Source organism: Passer domesticus, chromosome 29 (assembly GCF_036417665.1).
Source record: "Passer domesticus isolate bPasDom1 chromosome 29, bPasDom1.hap1, whole genome shotgun sequence".
Lineage (NCBI taxonomy): Eukaryota > Metazoa > Chordata > Aves > Passeriformes > Passeridae > Passer > Passer domesticus.
Genome location: NC_087502.1, coordinates 1,477,234 through 1,491,413, shown reverse-complemented (window position 1 = coordinate 1,491,413; position 14,180 = coordinate 1,477,234). Strand labels below are relative to the sequence as shown.

Genomic DNA, 14,180 nt, shown 5'->3' with positions numbered 1-14,180 from the left:
CTCGGCCACACAAAGCAGCGTTTCCTGAGAAACCTGGAGAGCAGCAGAGACGCGGAGATGGCCCCACAGCCCAGGGTGCAGGACCCGCGTCCCTATGCCAAGGCCTGGAGGAGGCTGCAGCCCGGCAGGTGCCAGGGCAGGAGGCAGCCGTGCCCCCTGCCAGGGGACAGCAGCAGCCCATGAATCCTCACCTGTGCCACAAGCCGATTCTCATCATGGCAGTGGAAGAAGAGTGGCAGCAGGCTGTGGCGCAGGAGTGTCTTCAGGGCCTTTTTTTCCTTTTTCCGTGGAAGCGTCACCAATGTTCGGAAGAGGAGTATGGAGAGCACCTGCACCTGGTTATTGTCCTGGATGAAAGGAAGAGAAAAAGGCCTCAGCATTGGCTGCACGGGGCTCAGCTTGGCGCTGGCCTGCAAATCCACAGGGCACAAAGTGTCCGGGCAGCACCCGGTGGCCGTGGCTGAGGGCAGAGAGCCTTACGTGGTCAAAGAGTGGCTGGAGCGCCTCAACCAGCTGCAGTGTGATGGGGCCGGGTATCAGCGTGTCATTGTCCAAGATAATAAAGCTGAGTAGCATGACCGTCATGCTAACTATCTCTCCATCTGCGTCCTGTAGGAGCTCCACAAGGCTTTCAGTCAGGCTCCACATTTTTTTGGTCTGTTTGGAACACAAGTTGGTGAAATGCCATCCTGCTGTGGCAGGGCCCAGAGGCCAAAGGCCTATCCTGAAGCACTTGGGCAGCTGAAGCGGGAGGCAGGAGAGCTGGGAGCAGCTGCCCCAGCACCCAAAGCCCAGCCAAGCCCAAAGGACTGCATTCCTCAGCTTAGCCCCTGCCCCCTTCTCACCATGGAGGGCTCGTCAGTGAACTCGAGAAGGGCCCTGAGTGCCAGGCGACGCCTCTCCCTGCACTCGCTCCGCAGGTGCCTTGACAAGATTTGCAGGACTCTCTTAGCACCGCGTTCACTCAAGTCCAGGAACTCGAGGACCTGAAAGGCACAGGGCAGTGACAGGGGAGCCGGCCAGCAGGAGCCAGAACCGCACAGGGCTGGGCCCAGGCAGCAGCACAGGCACGGGCACCGTCCCAGGCAGCTGCGGCTACGAGAGGGCAGAGAGCTGGGAGGCAGCGCTGGCCATCAGGCTCACCTCCGCAAGGAAGGCCAGGGCGGGCAGCTCCCAGCGTGGCTCCTGTGTGCTGAGCAGCCGGAGCAGGTAGCGAGCGATGCGGGAGCACAAGGAGATGGAGACACAGGACATCTCCCTGGCAGGAGAAAAAGTCACCAAGACTGTGGGCCATGGGGACAAACCTGTGCCGGGACTGACTCACAGAGGTCTGGTCTTTCCCCAGCATCCTGCAAGGGACCCTGGGCTATTTGGGAGGTGGCTCCTTGTGGGCACCCTCCTCTCCCAGCCTTTTCCAGTCTGCTTGGCTGTCCCTCGGTGACAAGGCCCTCTGGCCCGCGACCATGGGGACTGTGTGGGGCACCCTGGGCACAGAGCACAAATGTCAGAGGCACTTGGGAGATAGGGGTCTCACCTGGCCAGCAGAGCCACGGCATAGTGGTGGGTGTCAGCACACAGCAGCGTGTCCCAGCCACACGCTGGTGCTTCCATCGCCACCACCACATCCTCGTGCTGCATTCGGCAGAGCAGGGACTTCAGAGTCCGCACTGCAAACCTGTGTGCAGAGCAAAGCCCCGGTCACGCTGGGAGCACTGGCTCCTGCCCAGAGACGTGGCAGGGACAGGAGGAGGAGGGTGGAGCACCTGTTGGGGCTGGTGGCAAGGTCATATTGCTCTTGGCACCCCTTCCAAAAGGTATCCACCTCCTCTGGCATATCCAGAGTGGTGAAGAACACTTGGAAAAGCAGATGCACAAAGAGGCGAGGGAAATACACCGTCACTGTGTGTGGGACACAGGGCACCTGGAGGATCTTCCACATCACCACAGTGGCCTGCAAAGGACAAAGCCCCCTGAGACAGCGCTCAGTGCCGAGGTGTGCGTGTGGCAGGGCCTGAGCAGGGGAGGGAGTGGCCCAGAGAGACGCAGGGGGAGCAGGGGCCTGGTGCCCCTGAAGCTGCCCCGAGGCCAGGTTTCAGCCCAGCGCCTGAGGCAGGGAGATGCAGTGGGGGGAAGGAGAATGCAGAGCTGCTGGAGAGGCGGCTTTGGGGCCAGCAAAGGCCAGTTGCAGAAACTCACAGCCAGGACCAAGACACCCGTTTTGTCCCCATCGGAGGTGCACATGCTGTGTTCGGGCCAGCTCCCCAGCACATCCAGGAGTATCAGCAGCGCAGGCTCCGCAGTCCTGGGCGAGCACATGATGCTCTTCCACATGGTCAGAGCAGCTCTGTGGGGTTAGAGCTCTGTCTCAGGGGGGTCTGGGACACAGCACTGTGGCCTGGGCAGCAGCGGGGACCTGAGCTGGCTGCCAGCTCTGCCCCTGCCCACTGCCACTGGCCAGCAGCTCCCAGCAGCCCGGCCCTGTGGGGACAGGCCCCTGAGGGGCCGTGAGGGAGCATGGCAGCAGGCTCGGGGACTGACGTGCCAGGGCTGGCAAAGGGAGCAGCCAGAGGGCCCTGGAACTCTCTGTTGCTCAGACAGCTGGGACAGGCTGTACAGGCTGATGGGCTGGGGAGCCCTGAGCGCTCTGGGCAGGTGGGCCCCATACCTGTCACAGGATGGGGCCACACGCAGGAGCGTCACCAGTACGTCAGTGGGCTGTGCTTCGGTGAGATCCAGCAGGGTCCTGTTCAGCCTGTGCTCAGCAAACTGATTGGCCGTGAGCCACTGGTGGATGTACCTGACCATGGCAGGCACCTGGAGAAGGCACGGGGAGACTTGGACAGCTGCCAGAGGGAGGAATGTCCCCAGCTTCCCCAGAGAAGTGCTTCCCTTCCCACCACACTGCCATGGCCTCAAAGGCTTCCAGTGACCAGTGGGTGTGGCTTGGGAGGCCGAGCAATTCCTGGGAGGATCAAACCCTGGCCACAGGCTGCTTACTTGCTTTGGATTGCAAAAGCCCTCCTCTACCAGCATATCCAGCAGGGCAGCACTGGTCTTGGTTTTAAAGATGTGCAAGTATGCTCTGAGCCCAGTGCCCACGGTGCTGGTCTCTTCCTCCCGAATTCTCTTGATTAATTTGCAAACCAGCTGTAGGAGAAGGGCAAGAAACCAGGGATGTTCCTCAGAATGCTCCAAGCATGGTGAGAGCAGGCCCAGCCCAGGTGGGGATGGCTGCAGGTACCTGTGCTGTTCTGTGGAAGAGGCCACGGCTGGATTGCTGCTCTTGTGTGCGCTCCACGGCTGCATCTGGCAAAGAGCGAGCGCAGCCAGAGCTGAGGGGCTGCGGGAGAGGCCGGAGAGCACAGCCCAGCCCTGCACTGCCCAGGCAGGGACAGCCCCGGGATGCCCCAGGGGATGGAGCACGACTGCTGCAGGGTGTCTGCCTGGCCCCTCTTCCGTCCTGTCCATAGGCATGGCCCAGGAGATGGGGTGGGATGGGATGGGATGGGATGGGATGGGATGGGATGGGATGGGATGGGATGGGATGGGATGCCATGGGATGCCATGGGATGCCATGGGATGCCATGGGATGGATGGGATGCCATGGGATGCCATGGGATGCCATGCCACGGGATGGGATGAGTTGCAATGGGATGCAGTGGGATGCTATGACACCAAACTGGCTGCAGGCACCAGCCCTGTAGCCCAGCTCTGCCACTCACCCTCCTGCAGTGGCTTGAACAGCACCACCTCTTCCTTCTCCTGTGCTGGGGCATCTCCAGGGCCTTCTTCCTCTTCCTCCACCCAGGCCAGCTTGGGCCTCTGCTCCATGTCACTGACTGGATTTGTGGCTGCTTGCAGGAGAGATGCCTCGGAAAAACTCCGAGTCAGCAAGTCCTGCAGTCGTGCCTGGAAGGCACCTTCAAGAGCGAAGCCTCAGGAGGGCTACAGGACAGCACGTCCTGCACTCTAGTCTGGAGGGCTCCTGCCACAAGGGCAGGAGAGTCCTGTCAAGGATGGTGGTCTGGCCTCGAGGGCACTGGCGGCAGGGATGGGAGATACCTCCGGGGCACCAAGGCCCACGGTCTGCCCTCGAGGGCACCTGCAGGAGAGAAACCTCGGGAAGGCCACGGGTCAGCAAGTCCTGTGGTTTGGCCTCGAGGTCAGCTGCAGGAATAACACCTCAGAAAGGCTCCGGGTCAGACACGAACGAGTGTGCTGTGTGGGGCTCCTTACAGCACTGCTCTGTCTCGTCCTGTTCCGTTGTGTGCTCCGAGCACTCTGGAGTGTTCCTGTCACCACCAGCTCCTATGTGTCACAAAGGGCTCTAGGACACCCGTTCCATGGCGTGGTGGCCATGGTACACCGTTTCACAAAGGGCCCCTGCACACACTGCCCCTGCCCTGGAGCCACCCCAGCCCACCCAAAGTGGCCCAGCTTAGGAGACAGCCTGACAGGGTCTTTAGGAACGGCTCAAACCATCAGCAAATGCTGCCCTGCTCTGCAGGCTCAGGGCAGCAGAAGGAGCCCCCAGGGCTGCCGACACAGCCCCCCTGGGAAGGGCACGGGGCCTTCCACAGAAGCTGGCACGGCCTCCTAGGGACACGTCCTGGCTGGTGGCCATCCTAAACCTGCGGGTGTGACACGGACAAGGAATGTGTGGGCCAGGGCACGAACGCTGCCCTGAGCCCTGGGGCCCGGGCAGCGCTGACATCAGCAGCTGTGGCAGAGTCCCTGCCCAAGCAGACCTGCCACCCCTCAGCCCTGGCAGCGCTGGTGCCCGTCTCCTGCCCCAGAGACCTGTGCCCCGGGGGGCTTCTGTGCCACAGGGAGCCAAAGCCCACGTGCACTGGGGGCTGTGCTCCTTCCTGCAGGGACTGCTGGCAGGAGCACCTGGAGCAACTGCTGGCAACACTTGGTCTCTGTCAGAAGCTCTTACTCCGTGCTGAAATTATTTTCTCATTGAAGTCATTTCCTTCTGCAGGAAAACACCTTAACAGCAAAGGCACAGAATAATGGGGCATTTAAGAATCCTCAGTTCAGGAAAGCTTCACTTCCCATTGCTTAACTCAAGTAGTTCCACAAAGTTGCAAACTTCCCAAATTAAATGGGATGGCCTGAGAAAGTGAAGACTTGGAATTTTGCTTCCCATCTCAAAGCAGTGACTCATTTGTCTTAACGTCATCCACTGAGAGTCACTTTACAGAACATAACACTCCACAGAGGCAAAAAAAGGGCCATTCTTTGGTTTGCAAATGGTTTTCTATGAAGGGATGATAATATCCTCATTCTCTTAAGGAATAAAACTCTCAAGAAATGAAAGTTCACTCAGTGTTCCCAAAGTAGCCCAACCAAAAAAGTAGATGGCCAAAGGGCTAATCCTCCCCCTGGTACAGATATCTAAGTGGCCAGTAAAGTACAGCTCCGCCCTCTTGTTCCCTGCAGGAGAATCAGAACTATGAACAGGAAAAGTCACAGATATTCTTTCTGCCCTCCGTAACCAAGCTGTGCCAAACCAGAGATGCTGCCTTCAACCTGACTCAGATTCCAGCCTAGACCTCTCACCTTCCAGACAATGCCTTCTCCAACACCCCCCCAACACTAACCCCCCCAGCCTCCCTCACAGAAGCCCTCAACACCTCGCCAGGACCCCGAGCTGTCCCTGTCCCTCCACAGAGCTTTCCCACCCTCCAGCAGACGCCCTGGTTCCCTGCACGTGCCGTGGGATGGCCCTCAGGAGGGTCTGCTCCAAGGCCTTCCCTGGTGGCAGCTCAGGCTGCCAGGCCTGTGGTTCCTGGATCACCCTTCCCACCGAGCCTTCCTGTGCACGGCTGTTCCATTGGCACCTTTGCTCAGCTCGGACTTCTCCACTTAACCAGGACTGCTGGTCAAGGATCCAGAGCAGCCTGGCCAGCTCTTTCTCCAGCTCCCTCTTTACTCTCGGGGGAGCTAGAGCATTCCACAGGAAAGCAACTGGTGCCACAAGGAGCCTCAGGCACCTTTGGCAGTGAAACAAGGCCTTTGTTTGACCTAAGTAAGCACGAGCAATTCACATTAGTGAACAAGTGCTTAGCACAGACAGACCTGAGTACTTGCACCAGTTAGAATAGGAAAAACCTGGGGGCCTAATTGACAGGAGAGTGACTTGACAAAAAGCTTTAGACATAGTCTGCCAGAAGAGCTAAGGGCAAGTACAGAATCAGCCCTGTGCAGGGAAGCCATGAGGAAGATTTTGTGCTGCTTTAGGGCATCGAGACCACTGCTGGCCAGCACCTGGACATTAGCTTCAAGTATAGGAATGTGACACAGTGTATTTCTAACCCCCTGCCTATGGAACCACCTCAGCAGCATAAAGATGGATGGTATTTTTGATACAATTCCTACACCAACCCATTGAAATTTATCCATGGCAGAGAAGCATTTCAGTGGGGTGCAGACCCCTGCCCTCCCACCAGGTCAATAAAAGGGCTTTTGGCAGACAATGCATTTGTCTGCTGATTTCTTTGAGTGAGGGAGACCCCTCAGGACTGCTGTATCCTGAGGGAACACTGTTGGCCTTGACCTGTAGGCACCTGCACAAGATTAAAATCAGCTGCCTCAGCTTCCAGAACATCTCTTGGCCAGCATCCTGACATGGATGCAGGATTGCTGCGAGGCACTTCTGGGACACAGCAGGACAGGACCGGCTGTCTCGTGTCCACGTAGTACCCCCTCACACAGCCAGGGTCATCCCAAAACCAGACAAAAGCTCACGTGTCAGCAGAGGGGAGCAAGGAGCACTGGGCTCCTCTCAGGGTATCTCAGCTGGGCTTGCTCCACAACACGCCCCCATTTTAAGGCCTGCTGATGCCCAGCTGCCAGAATTGCCTACCTTGTTCTCTCCAAGATGCACAGGGAGAGGCAATGAGCAGAACACCTTGGGATGCAAACCATCCAAGCCTTTTCTGAGGCCAGGGGCACAGCAAGATCAGCCAAGACTCTCCACGCTGCCTGGCCCACCCAGCCCAGCTCTGTGCTGGCCCTGGGCCACAGCAGCTTCCACCAAGCAAGAGGCAAATAAATGCATATTGCCAAGAGCTGAAACACAGCAGAAAGGTAAGATGAGAAAAGTGTGTGTGTAAAGGCCTTTTAATTCACAGCTCTCAAAGAGAGCTTTGGGGCTCACGGCTGGGCAGAGATGCTCCTGCTCACACCTCTGTCCAGAGGTGGGGAACACACCCTGCTGCAGGTGCTTGGGTTGGTCTCGGCAGATCCAGGTGGATGCCAAACCTGCTCTTCACAGCCTTCTTCCTTGCCCTGCCCCTCTTCCACGTGCAATGGGCATCAAGGACTGAAAGGAGCACAGAGAGCCAAAGGGGGTCACTTGCACCTACCTCACTGGGAGCTCCCTGGGAAGCCCTTTCCTTGAGAAGCAAGCCCCTTTCCTCCAAAGGCATTTCCCCAAATGTGTAGCTTTCCTGGGGAGCACCAACACACTGTTAAAAAAAGCTGGCAAGGCTGAATGACTTCAGGTCCTTTCAGGACAGGCACTCCAGCTCTAGCTCGTATTCCCCCAAGTGTGTGTCCAGGTGGAGGTTCAGAGGTGCAGCCCCAGTCTCTCTACAAACACAAGCTGCCCGCTGCCTCTTCCCCTGCCTCAACTCCTGCCTGCACTCACAGCACCAAAACCAGGCTGTTCCCAGCCAGAGCCCAGAGTCCTGTCCCTGCAGGACGCTCCTGCCAGCACCTTCCAGGACTCTCCGCTGTGCATGCAGCACTTTTCATGCCCACTCTCAACAGGCTCTGGAAGGCAGAGCACAATCTGGCTGGCTCTGCCACCAGCACACCCCAAACACAGGCAGAGGAAGAAGCAGCAGGGGTTGTTTTGTGACCATGCCCCAGAGAAACTGGAAGGGTGCCCTCCCTATGCTCTGGCTTGGTTGGCTTTCTGACTGGGTCTGAGGCTGGGGCTGCCATTCCTTGGTTGTGGGGACCAGAACCACACCCAGGATCCCGGCACTGCCTGGCAGCGCTCCGGGCACTGGCACGGTTGCGTGTCCGAGTCTCGGGCACCGTGCTGCTGCTTCATTTGCTCTTAGGCACACCCAAAGCTCTCTCTTAAGCCCGGATGGTCTCTGGTTCTGCCCTCTTCCTGATCCTGTGCAGGGATGGAGCACTGCTGTGCTTTCAGGAAGCTGTTCCTGAAACCTTCCAGCATTCCAAGCTCCTTTGCCCTCTGTGGATGCTTGTCAGGGCATCCCTCACAGCTGGCTTCAGAACATCCTCAGGTTGGCTATTCCAAAATCCAGGGGCTCCAGGGTGCTCAGCAAGATCTGTAACTCCACAGTGTTGTGGAACTGGACCTTCAGCACAGGGACCTTTCCAGCCTGATCTGCCCTTGTTCCTCTGTGTCTGTGCACAAAAAAAAGCATGGAAGAGAACGGCAGGAGGGGCCTGTGTGTCCCAGGGCTCTGGATTTGCATTGCTTCAGCTCCACAGAGATGCAGGTAAAGCAAAGAAGACAAACTGCTTAGTAATGGAAAGTGAAGCAAAGGGATGAGCTGGGAGGGAAGAAAGGGGATAGGCAGGGTCTGAGGACTGGAGGGAGGGAGCTGTCAACAGGGAGGGAGAAGGCAGGAGCTATGGGAGCTTCCCACAGGCTCAGCTGTGCCAGTCATCAGCTGTGCCTGGAACTCCATCTGGTCTCCTCCAGATCCCCAGGTGGTCTCATCTTCCAAGGGATCTGGAGGTCTTAAGGAAACACTGCTCCTTCTGAGCCAGCAGATGAAAGTAGTTCTGCAGCTCTTCCCTCGAACATCACCTGAACAAATATGCTTATGTGGGAGGGGCTGTCGTTTTCACTCAGGGCTTGTAGGGCTGGAAGAGAGAGGAATAGAGCCACAGTCAGAACCTGGACCTGCAGGAATCCAAGGGCACCTTCCTTCCAGGGCCATCCCATCCAGCTCTTGCCATGGCCACAAGATAGGAGGGGGCAAGGGGTTCAGCTGCAAGGTGCTGGCCGTGAATCCCCCTGCCCACGTCCCTGAAATCTCTGTGTGCTCTGCCCACACCACCCCTTGTCCACAGAAGGAGCGAAGCCCACTGCAGCTGGGGAGGGGATTGCAGCTCCATACAGGAGCTCAACACAGGCTAACCATAACTAAGGCTACTGTGGCTATTATCCAGTTTGCTTTATGGCTAAATAAGGTGAGGGATTCATGGATCTTTAACTTTCGCTGGAAGGCAGGCACGTGGATTCAGAGCTATCACACTAACTGTGATGGGAATATGACCTTTTTGTTCACTGAAAACAGGAGAAAACATAAGGTTGTGATGGGAATGTGACCTTGTTGTTCACTAAAAGCAGGAGGAAATATAATGTAAATAAGTAACTGCCAACTGCCATGCGATAATATATGAGACAAAACATTGCTGAACTAATCAAAATACCAGTTATTCCCAGCCCAGGTTCCCAGAGAGGGGGGGGGCGCCGAGGAAAAGTACCAGAAGCCCTATTCAACGACCACCAGGAGGCAGAAGGAGACCCTCTAACAACCTGGTGGACATGCACGGAGGAGCACCGGAAATGCGACGGGGCTGGGAGCGCGGGAGGGTACAAAAAGGAGAACGGAACAGTTTTCGGTGCGGTAGTTGGCGGAGCCAGGACTCCCCCACCGCCCAGCGCTGCGATTTTGCTTTCTCTTTTCTGTATTATTAAATTGGCTATATAATTGACCCGACTGGCCCATTGTGCTCATTTATAACACTAACTGTATGGTTTTGGGGTTACTTTAATAATGGTACTTACTGTGAGGAAATGACACGGGGGAAAATTTTCTCCCAAAACTTCAGCCATCTCTTTGGGTCTGCCCCAGCAGTTTTCAAAGTGTTAGATCCACTCTAAATACTAATGATATCATACAGTGGTTGGTGTTGCTGATAGGCCTGTTACATTTAGCATTCAGAGATAAGGGAAGATTAACCTGGATAAGCACCCTGACACCTACCCCAGAGCCTAGGGATGCTGCTGCCCCAGAGCCTGACCCTGCCCCACAGCCCACCTCAGATATGAACTACCCAGACTGGGTGGGGGTTCAGGTGAAGGAGATAGGGCAGATGCTGAAGGGGTACATCTCCCCAGCTGGTGAGAAACCCTCCCCCTGCCTCAAAGAGGGAGAGTCTGATGGTGAAGCAGTGGAACCCACAGATGTTACAACCGTCCAGGCTCCAGCTGAACTGCAAAGGCAGCCACAGCCTGCAGCAGTTGCCCCTGTGGAAACAAGGAGATCTAAGATGAAATCAGAACACCCAGATAAGGATGGATGGTCCTCACAACCCACAGGGGAGCCAGAGGTCGCAATCATCCCCGAGTCCTTGACGTACAAAAGTCACCGTAATCTGCACAAAGACATTGTATGACGGGGACGTGAGGCTTATACAACCTGGCTGCTCTGGGTCTGGGACCTTATGGGTGCAGGCGGCCAACTGGATGGTGCATTCCTCATTGAGGGAGGCTGCTGCTGAGAAGGCCAGGAAATATCAGCATCTTCATTCACAAATACAAGAACTGACCAATGCAGTAGATATTGAATGGTACAACAAGGACTTGGAGCTGCTTTTGGCCCTTGGTATCTCTAAAATGTGCCTAGGGAAGATTGCCTGGGCCTTGGCATCCAGAGTGCTTGTCGCCTCTGTAGATATTGTACATATATTTGTCAGCAAAGCTAGTTCGATTGTATCTGTTTAATACATTAAACCCCTTCCCGTGATGGTTACAACTGGATAGTGGAATCGGTTTATGGGAGGGAGGGGTTTGTCCTTCATACCATGTCGTTCCTTGCCCAGTTCTTGGGTTTCAAATTCTGATCTGGACCAGGTGGATGGGCCACGTTTATTTAACCTGGAATAGAGACATATATATTTGTATATGTTTATTAAGTAGCCAAATGCTATTTAAGGAATTGGAAAGGAATTTGGGACCCTTGGCCCAGGACTCAGGTATGAATCAGGGATATTGATAAGGGAGCCAGGGTCCCTTTCCTTCTGGGAGTGGCTTTTAATGAGTGTCAGAGAAAGGTTTGTCAACAGGGAGAGAATGCAGGAGCACCACACAGAATGTGCTGGAAGACCCTTGAGGAAAGGATCCAACAGCCGAGAGATGTGGCAGTATTGGAGGTACTCGTTGGGAGGGATGGACAGCATGATAATGATCCCGACAAGGTATCAAGGGCATATGTGGAGTCTGGCACATCTGGGGGCCATCTCAATACACCACCTTCATTGCAATGATTGATGCTGACACCAACCGAGAGACAGCGGGTTCTGTCACCAACAAGCTTAGAAATTACAAGAGTTTGATCAATGGCCCAATGCAGGCTCATGTCTCTGCTGTGATTAAGGAGTTCAAAGAGGAGATGAGGGAGATCAAGGAGGAGGTGAGGAAGATCAATGCAGCACCCGTGCGAGTCACAGGCCCCACAGTCGGAGCCCAACATCCCCCAGCTAGAGAGAGAGGGTACACCCCACAGGCTGACCTGTGGTTCTTCCTGTGTGACCGTGGGGAAGACATGGGAAGGTGGGATGGGAAACCTACTTCTGTGCTGGCAACTCAAAGGGAGCACTAACCGAGGGAGTTCCACTAAAGTGAAGGTAGCCTCAACCTCCCATGACCGAGCTGCTGAGTATGATCTGTCAGATCCCCTTGAAGGTACCTTGCCATGTACGCCCAGGAAAGAAATAATAACCAGCGTTAGAGGGGCCCTGCCTCTAGCCTGGGAGAGGCACGGGAAAACCGGATGTTCTGGATGGTGTGGATCCGATGGCCTGGCACATCAGAGCCACAAAAATATGAAGCGTTAGTTGATACTGGTGCACAGTGTACCCTAATACCATTGGGACATGCGGGGGCGGAACCTGTTTCTATTGCTGGGGTGATGGTGGCATCACAGCATCTGACCATGTTGGAAGCAGAGGTGAGCCTGACTGGCAGAAACATCCTATTGTGAGCGTCCCTGAGGCCTCGTGTATTCTGGGCACAGACTTCTTCCAGAACAGCTATTGCAAAGACCCAAAGGGACTCAGATGGGCTTTTGACATAGCTGCTGTAGAGACAGAGAACATTAAGGAATTGAACACCTTGCCTCGACTATCAGAAAACCCATCTGCAGTAGGTGGAAGAGCAACGAGTGCCAATTGCCTCTTCGATTGTGCACTGCCAGCAGTATCGAACAAATCGAGATTCCGTGATCCCCATCAACAAAATGATCTGTGAGCTGGAGAGCCAGCAAAACCCATTCACCCTTCAACAGCCCCATCTGGCCTGTGCACAAGTCTAAAAGAGACTGGCTGTGGACTATGGTGGCTTGAATGAAGTGACTCCACCTCTGAGCGCTGCTGTGCCGGACATGCTGGAACTCCAGTACGAGCTGGAGTCCAAGGCAGCAAAGTGGTACGCCACTACTGACATTGCTAACACGTTCTTCTCCATTTCCCTGGCAGCAGCATGCAGGCCTCAGCTTCCTTTCACCTGGAGGGGCGTGCAGTACACCTGGAACCGACTGCCCCAGGGGTGGAAGCACAGCCCCACCATCTGCCATGGACTGATCCAGGCCGCACTGGAAAAGGGTGAAGCTCCAGAACACCTGCACTACTTTGATGACATCATTGTGTGTGGGAACATGGCAATGGAAGTATTTGAGAAAGGACAGAAGATCATCCAGATTCTGCTGGAAGCCAGCTTTGCCATCAAGAAGAGGTCAAAGGACCTGCCCAAGAGATCCAGTTCCCGGCAGTAAAGTGGCAAGATGGACAGCATCAGATTCCCACTGAGGTCATCAGTAAGATCACAGCAACACCTCCATCAACCAGCAAGAAGAAAACACAAGCTTCCCTAGGCACCATAGGTTTTTGGAGAATGCACATTCTTGAGTACAGCCAGATTGTGAGCCCTCTCTACCTGGTCACCCAACCTGGTCACTCACAAGAACGATTCCACTGGGGCCCTGAGCAGTAACAAGCTTTTGCCCAGATCAAGCAGGAAATCACCCATGCAGTAGCCCTTGGCCCAATCAGGACAGGACCAGATGTGAAGAATATGCTCTACTCTGCAGCCTGGAACAATGGCTTGTCCTGGAGCCTGTGGCAGAAGGTGGCTGGGGATACTCAAGGCCAGCTACTGGGATTCTGGAACCAAAGTTACCAAGGGTCCAAAGCCAGCTGCACTCCCACAAAGAAGGAAATCTTGGCCACCTATGAAGGAGTCCAAGCCGCCTCGAGGTGACTGGCACGGAAGCACAACTCCTCCTGGAACCCCAACTACTGGTGCTGGGGTAGATGTTTAAAGGAAAGGTTCCCACTACCCACCATGCCACCAGTGCTACATGGAGCAAGTGGATTGCCCTCATCACACAGCACGCCCATAGTGGAAACCTGAATGACCCTAGGATTTTGGAAATAATTACAAACTGGTCAGAAGGTGGAAACTTTGGTCTCACTGACGAAGAGGAAGAGGAACAAGTGACACATGCTGCAGAAGCTCCACTGTACACCCAAGTACCATCAGAAGAAGCACAATATGCTCTTTTCACTGATGGCTCCTGTCACATTGTAGGGATGAAACAAAAGTGAAAAGCAGCCGTATGGAGCCTCGCACATCAGGTTGCCCAAGCTACCAAAGGAGAGGGTGGATCAAATCAACTTGCTGACCTCAAGGCCGTTCAGCTGGCCCTGGACATTGCTGAAAGATAGAGAAGTGGCCAAAGCTCTACCTTTATACCAATTCCTGGATGGTAGCCAGTGCTCTGTGGGGCTGGCTGGAAAGGTGGAAAAAGGCCAACTGGCAGCGTAGAGGAAAGCCAGTCTGGGCTGCTGATGAGTGGAAAGGCATTGCCACTCAGGTGGAGAAGCTACCTGTGAAAGTCTGTGATGTAGATGCCCATGTCCTCAAGAGTCGGGCTAGTGAGGAACACCAAAACAATGAGCAGATAGGTCAGGCTGCAAAGATAGAGGTGTCAATGGCAGACTTAGATTGGTAGCACAAGGGGGAGTTGTTCCTAGCTCGATGGGCCCATCGTGGTAGAAATGCCACCTCTAAGTAGGCATGAGACTGAGGGGTGGATTTAACCATGGACAGTACTTCTCAGGTGTGACTGTGACTGTGACTGTGAGATGTGTTCTGCCATCAAACAGGCCAAGCGAGTGAA

General features: G+C 55.2%; 1 protein-coding gene and 1 long non-coding RNA gene across 2 annotated transcripts in view; one reads left to right on the top strand and one right to left on the bottom strand.

The window, feature by feature from the left end:
- The window catches only part of LOC135287382 (zinc finger protein 664-like), a 257,242-nt gene that overhangs the window by 229,843 nt on the left and 13,219 nt on the right, over positions 1 to 14,180 (top strand). The window lies entirely within an intron of this gene.
- LOC135287453 (uncharacterized) lies at positions 1,587 to 2,327 on the bottom strand. The gene is made up of 3 exons (XR_010351135.1): positions 2,197 to 2,327; positions 1,764 to 1,951; positions 1,587 to 1,675 (listed from the first exon to the last, which is right to left on the bottom strand). It is a non-coding gene; the product is annotated as an uncharacterized LOC135287453 (long non-coding RNA).